Raw genomic sequence first — 8,561 nt, 5'->3', positions numbered from 1 at the left:
ATGGAGGACCTTGATCAGTACACTGGGGCCTCTGTGAATCATGAAGATCCTTTGAACTCCGCAGCGGAACGCGAGTATTTTGTTTTAGTAAATATAATACTATTAGTATTTCTTCCTTTTACATACACTCGGGTAAAGTAGAGCGATCGCATTTCTAATTAAAAACTAATATAATTTACATACCAATTGTTGAAGTTTCAAGTAGAATGCTCAATGTTAACATTGCAACATTTTAATTATTTATTGTTAAATGAGTTCAAATTTCGATAAATTTTTAGTTCAGTAATTTGTCTTTGACATTGTTTCAGTTCCAATTCTGTTATATTAAACTTTTTATTTTTCATAGCTCTACATGTATGTTGCATTTTTATAGATATAGAACCACATTGCATGAAAGATTTATTGACAAACGCGTTATATAATTATACTGTCGGCTATAATAAATAGGACATCAACATTTTGCAATTTACACTAATGGTCTTTGCAGTTTTCGATGCTATTATATTATTTTTTATAATGCTAAAACTTTACAAATGTTTCAACAAAACACAGCTCAATCCTGGAACTTCAGCTTTCAAAAACAGCTGGTAAGTAGCTTGCGATAAGTCTGAATGCTTATAACGCTAATAACCAGGTTTCGATACCCGTGATAGACATGGCACAGATAGTCCATTGTGTAGTTTTGTGCTTAACCACAACCAAACAAACAAAGAAATTTCGAAAGAAGAAAATATAAATACACCCAATCTCAATCCCACCAGAGTGTCAAAATGTACATAAAATATTTTCTATTGTTTAATATTTTTTTTTGTAGAAAAGTTTTCTTTAATCTTTAAGACTTATATTTCAACCATTTGGGGTTCAATCCTTGTGGACATCGGTCTTGTACTAAACTATAAACAATTAAACAAACCTTACTTATTAATAGTTTATGTTGTATTACAGGTGTCTTAATAATCATAAAGTTTCACTCAGAAACTTCGAAGTTTCCGTTCCCTGATGCAAATAACAACAGAAAAACAACAACCTGTGAATAGTGGAATGACTTGACTGTCTTGTAAACTTCACGTGATATAGTGCATTATGTAAAAGAGGGGAGTATAAGTAATGTCAATGGAGATTTGTAAAACATGTATTATCTTATAAAGAAAAATGTTTATTTCGAAGATAATACGCCATTTTACCACGCTGCATAACTCAACAGCCTCTCCTTACTTTGGATGATTTTTAAATTCCAAATAACTGAACTAAAAAAACAAAAAGCATTGCACCTGTAAGACAACCAAATTAAACTGGTTAAATGTATCCTAATAAGATAAATGTATCTGCATAAAAAATAATACAACGATAACGATACGCCGTTTATTGGATTTACTCTATTTGCAAGCTACACATGTAAAGGGAATATTCTATTGGAAACCAGGTCTGGACAACCCGCATGTAAAACTAAACCGTCTCAAACTAGTTACAGAAATGTTGTTCTTTCTAATAACAGAGAGAAATCAATAAATATAAAAAAAAAGCTACCAAAAAGAATTTATTAAAATATTCAGAGAAAGATAAAAAATTACTGTTTTTATATAAAAAAATGGACGATCACTTCAGGTTGAATTGATAAATGACATGCATTACTGCTGAAAAATAAGTTATGATTATTGTTCGAGTTTTTATACAGCTATGTTTTACCTAAAAACATTTTTCTCTGGTGGCTACAATCCTATATAAATTCAGTCTTTTAAAATTTTAAAGGTTACTGAATTTTTATTTGCCTTCCCGCTAGTCTTTCAGTTCAATATTATGCTTAGTTAGACTTTTTTAGCTTTACACGAACATTCTAAAACAAAACAAGCAACCTTTAAATCTTCATGCAAAATGTAACATACGTAATGCATCACCTACTGTGTGCTTGGTCATAACGAAAGACACGTTTCGTTGACACACGTTTTGAATCCGGTATCTCGACATCTGCCCTATGAGGCCGGCTCAGTCGTACGTAAGCTATGGGCGGTGCCTTCATCCATCAAATGTTCAGTAGGTCTGTGCAAAAAGCTAGCTGCTGAATTTGAAGTTAAAACGCAGGAAAGTGTTATTAAAATTCCGTGGAACGGTAAGACTTGTTCGATGTGCATGTCCAATGAAAAAAATGAGGGTGTAACCAACTTTCTTACCTGTTAACTTAGAGTAAACAACGTGGTAAAAATCAGCGTAGCTGAGGGCCAATGTATATTTCAAATAATGTATTATACGCAACGTGAGAGCTATTAATGTTTTTTCATTAGATTCAATCAGAAGATAATGATAAATATATGGTTAATACATGGGATTCAGAAAAAAAAAGTATGATCAAATACGGCATCTAATAATCATGGTGGAAGAGAAGATAAATTACATGATCTAATTTCCCTCCAGATTACGCCAATCGTATCGAAATTAGTAACCGAAACGTTCTGCAACTTCTTATTCTTGTTACATTTTTCAAAATATATTGTTACGTCTCTGTTCGTTTGTTAATTTCCCGTAAAAATTCTTTCCGAAGAACTTCAGCGATACAAGTCCTTTCTTAAATAAAACTAGTTTATTCTTTCTCAATACAACTTTACAATACGCTTAATATCCACAGTCACTTTAACTTAAACACACGCTATAATTCACAACGATTTACACACTTTACTTACGGCTTGACTCGATTATCTGTCTCTATATCTCTCTTCAATCTGCTATCTGGCATTATTTCCGCTTTATTTGCCGGGCTTATATACAAAAATAGAGGGAGTCTGGCAAACACTAGAGTTGCCAGGAACAGTCATGATCCTTCTAGAAACTCATGACGTGTTACCAGTGTCACGTGACTTCCGCTGTCGTAACAATATTGAAAAATGTCAATTCATTCATCAAACCATGTGGCCACTTTTTCAGTTCTGTTCACTTTACTAGTTAACTTAGCATCGGTGGCACTCTTAACTAAAAAAGTGGTATTCATGTTTTATACACATTCTGAAACCCCCTCCTTGAAATATTGGGCAAAAATCGCCTGCTATTTCTTCTGCGATTTCACGGCTTCTTCCCCTCTAAAACTACAGCTTATTCTTAATTTCAAGGATTTCTTGTTTACAATAGAACATTGATTACAGCTTTAAATATGTTGCCTCACCTTATGTATTGATATGTACAGCAGGTAAACATCAAGTTTTAACATGCGCCATATATATATATATACAGTTTAAGGTAAAACTAAAACAGATGAACCCAGAAATCCCTGTTCATTATATACTGTTATATATACATAAAGCAACGACGATCTTCAATTTGCTTGATTTTCTTAAACTATTAGATGAGCTTGATTCTGTATAATTTGTTGGTTGAACTGTTTATTTGTAATTAAGCACAAAGCTACACAATGGGCTATCTGTGCTCTGCCCACCACGGGTATCGAATCACGAATTCTAGCGTTGTAAGTCCGCAGACATACCGCTGTGCCACTGGGAGGCAGGGGTGAACTGAAAAAAGAAAAGAAAACCAGGCGTCCTTCACACTCAAAACACACCCAATTTTTTGAATTCTGGGATTTTCATGGAAAACTCTTCTCTTTTTTTTTTTTTCAAATTGGTGATTATGTTGTTAAGAAAAACTCTTCTTGCGTTTTTCGTAACGCGCAGGCGTACCTCTTTGTAGTTGAAAGTGTCACTACCAGGAATGATGACGTTTGTAACCTTCATTGGTTCTCTTGTGCATTTGGTTGTATTATTTCATTTATTTGATAATTTTTAAAAGGAAACTGGTGTTCTTGGTATTTTTCATTCTAGTTCTAATCTAAACCTAATGAAAGTAATCTGTTCTAATTATCACATGTAATTAATTTCTTTAGTTTTTTTGAACGGAAAATTAATTCCAACCAAACATTTTTTTTTCTCTTGTCACATTTTACGATATAGATCCTGACACTAGAAGCTGCTGCTTTTGAGTTTCATTATTTCTAATCTAGCAATTCTAAAGCAAATTGTAACCAAATTATAACTGCAATCTAACCGTCTTCTTGGAAGGACCACTTAAACTAGTTAAACCTGAATAGTTCTGGTTGTTTGAAATATTGAAAGAAATTTCCTTAACTAACTCTGCAAATAAGAACAATCTTAGTTTGGCTTATGTCGCCTTTGGTGGTCTGCTAAGGAAATGGGCGGCTATTTGAGGCCAGGTATCAAGTGATGAATGATGTCCCTGTTCTGGCATCCCTAATTAACTCGTCATACCCCACGTCTTTATCCTTTCGGAACAACCACCAGGTGGACTACGTATTTATTCTGAATGTGTACGTGTTGTGCGGTGTCTAACCCTAACATGCCGAGTGTAGCATCTCGTGCAAGCTCTCATAGTCACGCATGCATATATATGTCTGTCTTATGGCAATATATAATCATTTGACTATTACCAAGACGATATAGGAGGCTTTATTTCAAACCCACCCAGAGTTAGGGCTATTGTTGAACACCTGAAGCAAGCTTTAATGCACTATTTAATAAACTTTTTATTGTGAATCACTGTATGTGTTTAACATAAATCTACAAAGCCATTGTATAATTACCAGAGTTATGGCTATTGTTGAACACCTGCAGCAAGCTTTAATGCACTAATTAATAAACTTATTATTGTGAATCACTGTATGTGTTTAACACAAATCCACACAAGCCATTTTATAATTACAAAAGTTACTTTTAATCTGCAAATGCAATAACGGCTGTGAGTAAAAAACGATAAAAAATATTTAGGAGGTAAGTAATCTAAGATGGGATCAATGGATCAATGCTTTAATATGGGAAATCCCAGTTATAATGAAGCTAAAGAAACAACAAATACTTTAACATATTTTGAAAAATCAAGCATTAAATCTCCTAAACCTTTCAAAAGATTATTAGATATATATTCTATGTGTTACTGGATTTAATAAGCTAATAAAGATTTTTTTTGCTCAGATGGCGAGTTTATAGGTTAAAAATGTTGTGTTTTCTCAAAGATAATAGCTGTAATAGAATTGTGCATTTATATGTTTAAAAGGGGGGAGAAATAGCACTCAATAAATGTAGAATTTCTCTCCTCCTTGTTTCCAACAGCTTTTTGTTTGTTTGTTTTTTGAATTTCGCGCAAAGCTACACGAGGGCTATCTGTGCTAGCCGTCCCTAATTTAGCAATGTAAGACTAGAGGGAAGGCAGTTAGTCATCATCACCCACCGCCAACTCTTGGGCTACTCTTTAACCAACGAATAGTGGGATTGACCGTCACATTATAACGCCCCCACGGCTGAAAGGGCGAGCATGTTTGGTGTGACGGGTATTCGAACCCGCGACCCGCAGATTGCGAGTCGACCGCCCTAACCACCTGGCCATGCCGGGCCTCCAACAGCTTTTTACTAAATGCTAGAGAACCGGGTTTGAATCTGTGCGATACCGCAAAATATTCCCTGCACTTTAAGCTTTAAGTGCGTTATAAGAATGACACTCAATTTCTCAGCATGGATGGTTAATGGTAAGGCGCTCATTTCGCAAAAAAAAGAAGACAAATATAAGTAACAATAGAAAATATACTATGTAAGAGTACATCGGTGGCTCAGCAATATTTTTGGGGCATTGTTGTAGTAAAAAGCAAACAAACAAGAGTTGTCGAACTGGTGTATTTAAGTGTTTTACACTCACAAAATATAAACTTATCATTCTATAGGTATTTCAAGAACTTGTCGGCTAGCAATACGAAGAATTAAATTATGGCGAAATGCTACAAGTTCTTCAAATACCTATAGAATGATAGGTTTCTTTTTTGTGAGTGTAAAACACTTAAATACACCAGTTCAATATTCGATACCTCACTACTACAAAGGCTTGGTTTGGTTTGATATTTCGCAAGAAAAAACAAATTCGGAGATTGGATTTTGGAACAATTGTTTCGATATTGAAAAGATCGGATTCGATATCAGTTATGCAGTTCGTCTTGTTATTCGAGTGTGGTTCGTTTTGGTGAGTATTTTTGACAGTTATTAATTATTTGTTTATTACTTTTCATTTGTGTATTTGTATCCATGCATTCTGGGTTGCCTCAAATTGTTGAGCGCTCAACTATGTCGGATCAACCGGGTCAGTCGCCTCGTCGTGTTTATCCAAAACCTTATTTCCGACCCTCTGAGAGTGTAACTCGGAAGCCTGGAACCCTTGGTGTTTCTTCATCCTGGGCCGACTGCTTGGACTCGGATAGCTCTTCAACTACTAGGAATGTCTCGCGACTGTCGTATGCTGCCGTTGCCTCATCGTCGTCCACTGCTTCAACTATCTCTACTGTTTCTCACCTGTCTCCTGCTGGTTCTACTTCGTCTGCCGTTCCTGCCTCTACCACTGTTACTGCCTCGATCCGGCTATTCTGGTGAAGCGCTCGGACCAATGGAAACTACTGAAGCTCCTCAGATTACTGTGCTTCTACTTTCGGGCATGGATCCCCCGTATGTCTCTACCAGGACCCTCTTTCTCGAACTTTCTAGATACTGCCTTCGTTCTGACGTTCATTAACTAATGCCAACAAGAAATGACATAATTGTGAAAACTGATAACCCTCAATTGTGTGATATACTACGTAAAAAAAAAATGGGACTGCTTAATCTGGGTCAATCTACCATGCTCACTCAACTTCGCTCCCCTGCTCTAAAACAACAACTCCCTCCTCGTCGTACACCTTTTTCTCTTGTGTCATCCGTGGTGTGAATCCTGGCATCACTGAAAAATAGATCCTTTCCGAACTTCTACTTGAAAATATATCAGTCAAGCGTGCCATTCGCATTCAAAATTCCTCAGGTCCTACCTTCATGATTCGTGTTTTGGCTGAGAATAGTGACACTATAGATCATCTCCTGTCTAATGGAGCATTTCTCTTCCGTCAACGACATCGGGTTGAAGCTTCCCGTTCCCCGGCTCCCCAGGCTCTGCGCTGTGAGAGATACCTATTATACAACTCACATACCACAGCTAAATGCTCTAACCAACCAGTTTGTTCCCATTGTCGCGGACCTCATCTCTTTCGCCAATGCTCTCGCTTAAGCTCTCCTCCCCTCTGCAATACTTGCCATCTTGATAATCCTACATACTCCTCTAAGTGTCAGGGTAAACCTACCCCCACGACTGATGATCCAGTGCATACCACTGATACCATTACCCCTCTGGACAACTCTATTACTATGTCTCCTACCATGGAGGATATCATCCGTTTCATCACATTAATACTACAGAATGTCCTCCCCTTCCAACGTACATTAGTGCTAGATCATATTATCCTTCACATGCAGACCACTTATTCTGGACTTAACTCTCACTTCCTATTTCGTCGTCTATGGGATCTGGCAGAGACTACAAGTTGAAGTTTTTATTTGTTAGTATTCGCTCTCTTCTTCATAACCTCCCCCTCCTGGAGATCTTGCTAGATGGCGGCTCCTATGATTGTGTCATCCTTAATGAAACTTTTCTGAAACCCACTCAAAGGATCCATCTGTCAGGGTACACTCTTCATCTCCATGATCATCCTATGGGTCGGGCCCGAGAAGGTGTGGCAATCGCTACACGTACTCACCTTCCCGTGCACCTACATTCTTTTCCACAGTCCACTTACCCTGAACATTTGATAGCCACTGTTTACTTCCCATCTCGTATCATTACTATTGCAACTATCTACATTCGTCCCAGAGTTCCCTTGCCCAATGCCTTTCTCTCCTTTCTGGTTCACTCTTTTCGCAGCTATGTTCTTCTTGCTGATGTCAACTACCACAGTAGGAGCTCTACCGAACTTGTACGTTTTCAGTCCTCCTTAAGTTCCATTTCTGGGTTTTTGCTACCCCTGCCTACCCCTAGTCGTCCAATTTCTCATTCGTCACCTGATATTGTCTTTGTTTTTCCAACCTGGTTCCTTTTCTCACTCTCCAAATGTGTCCTCCGGTTGGTAGTGATCATCTCCCCATAGAACTTTGTGTCCATTTTTAGTCCTTGTCTGTTCCTCGTGCTTCCCATTGGAGTCATCTAAATTTTCGTTCTGCCGACTGGACATCTTATGCTTCACACATTGCTAGTGCCATACCAGATATGGATCGACCTCTTACTACAACAGCCGATGTTGACTCCTTCGCCACATTACTCACCACTCTTCTCTCTGATGCCAGTGCTTTACACATACCGACCTCTTCATCAGCTCCCCATAAACCAGCCTTACCTCGTAGAGCTGTAGATCTGTTACATCATTCATCCACTTTATTGCGTGAATACCGTCGGTTTCATGATCCCTTGTTGCTGCAACGATCCCGGGGTCTTCAACGTACTGCCCGTAATTTTGTTCAGGCAGTTCAACGTCAGTGGTGGCATCAGGCTTGTAACAAACTCGGTCATTCCTCTTTTTCCTCGCAATTCTGGAACCGTTTTAAGCTCCTCACAGGTCAACGACGCTCTCCCTCCTGTCCTATACTTGTTGATGGTGCTGCACCTTCTACATCTTTGGACAAGGCCAATCTTTTTGCTGATTTTCATAAACAGAACTTTCAAGTACT

This window comes from Limulus polyphemus, unplaced genomic scaffold (assembly GCF_000517525.1).
Source record: "Limulus polyphemus unplaced genomic scaffold, Limulus_polyphemus-2.1.2 Scaffold882, whole genome shotgun sequence".
Classification (NCBI taxonomy): Eukaryota; Metazoa; Arthropoda; class Merostomata; order Xiphosura; family Limulidae; genus Limulus; species Limulus polyphemus.
The sequence above is the reverse complement of the archived record's forward strand: the minus strand, read 5'-3'. Positions refer to the sequence as shown.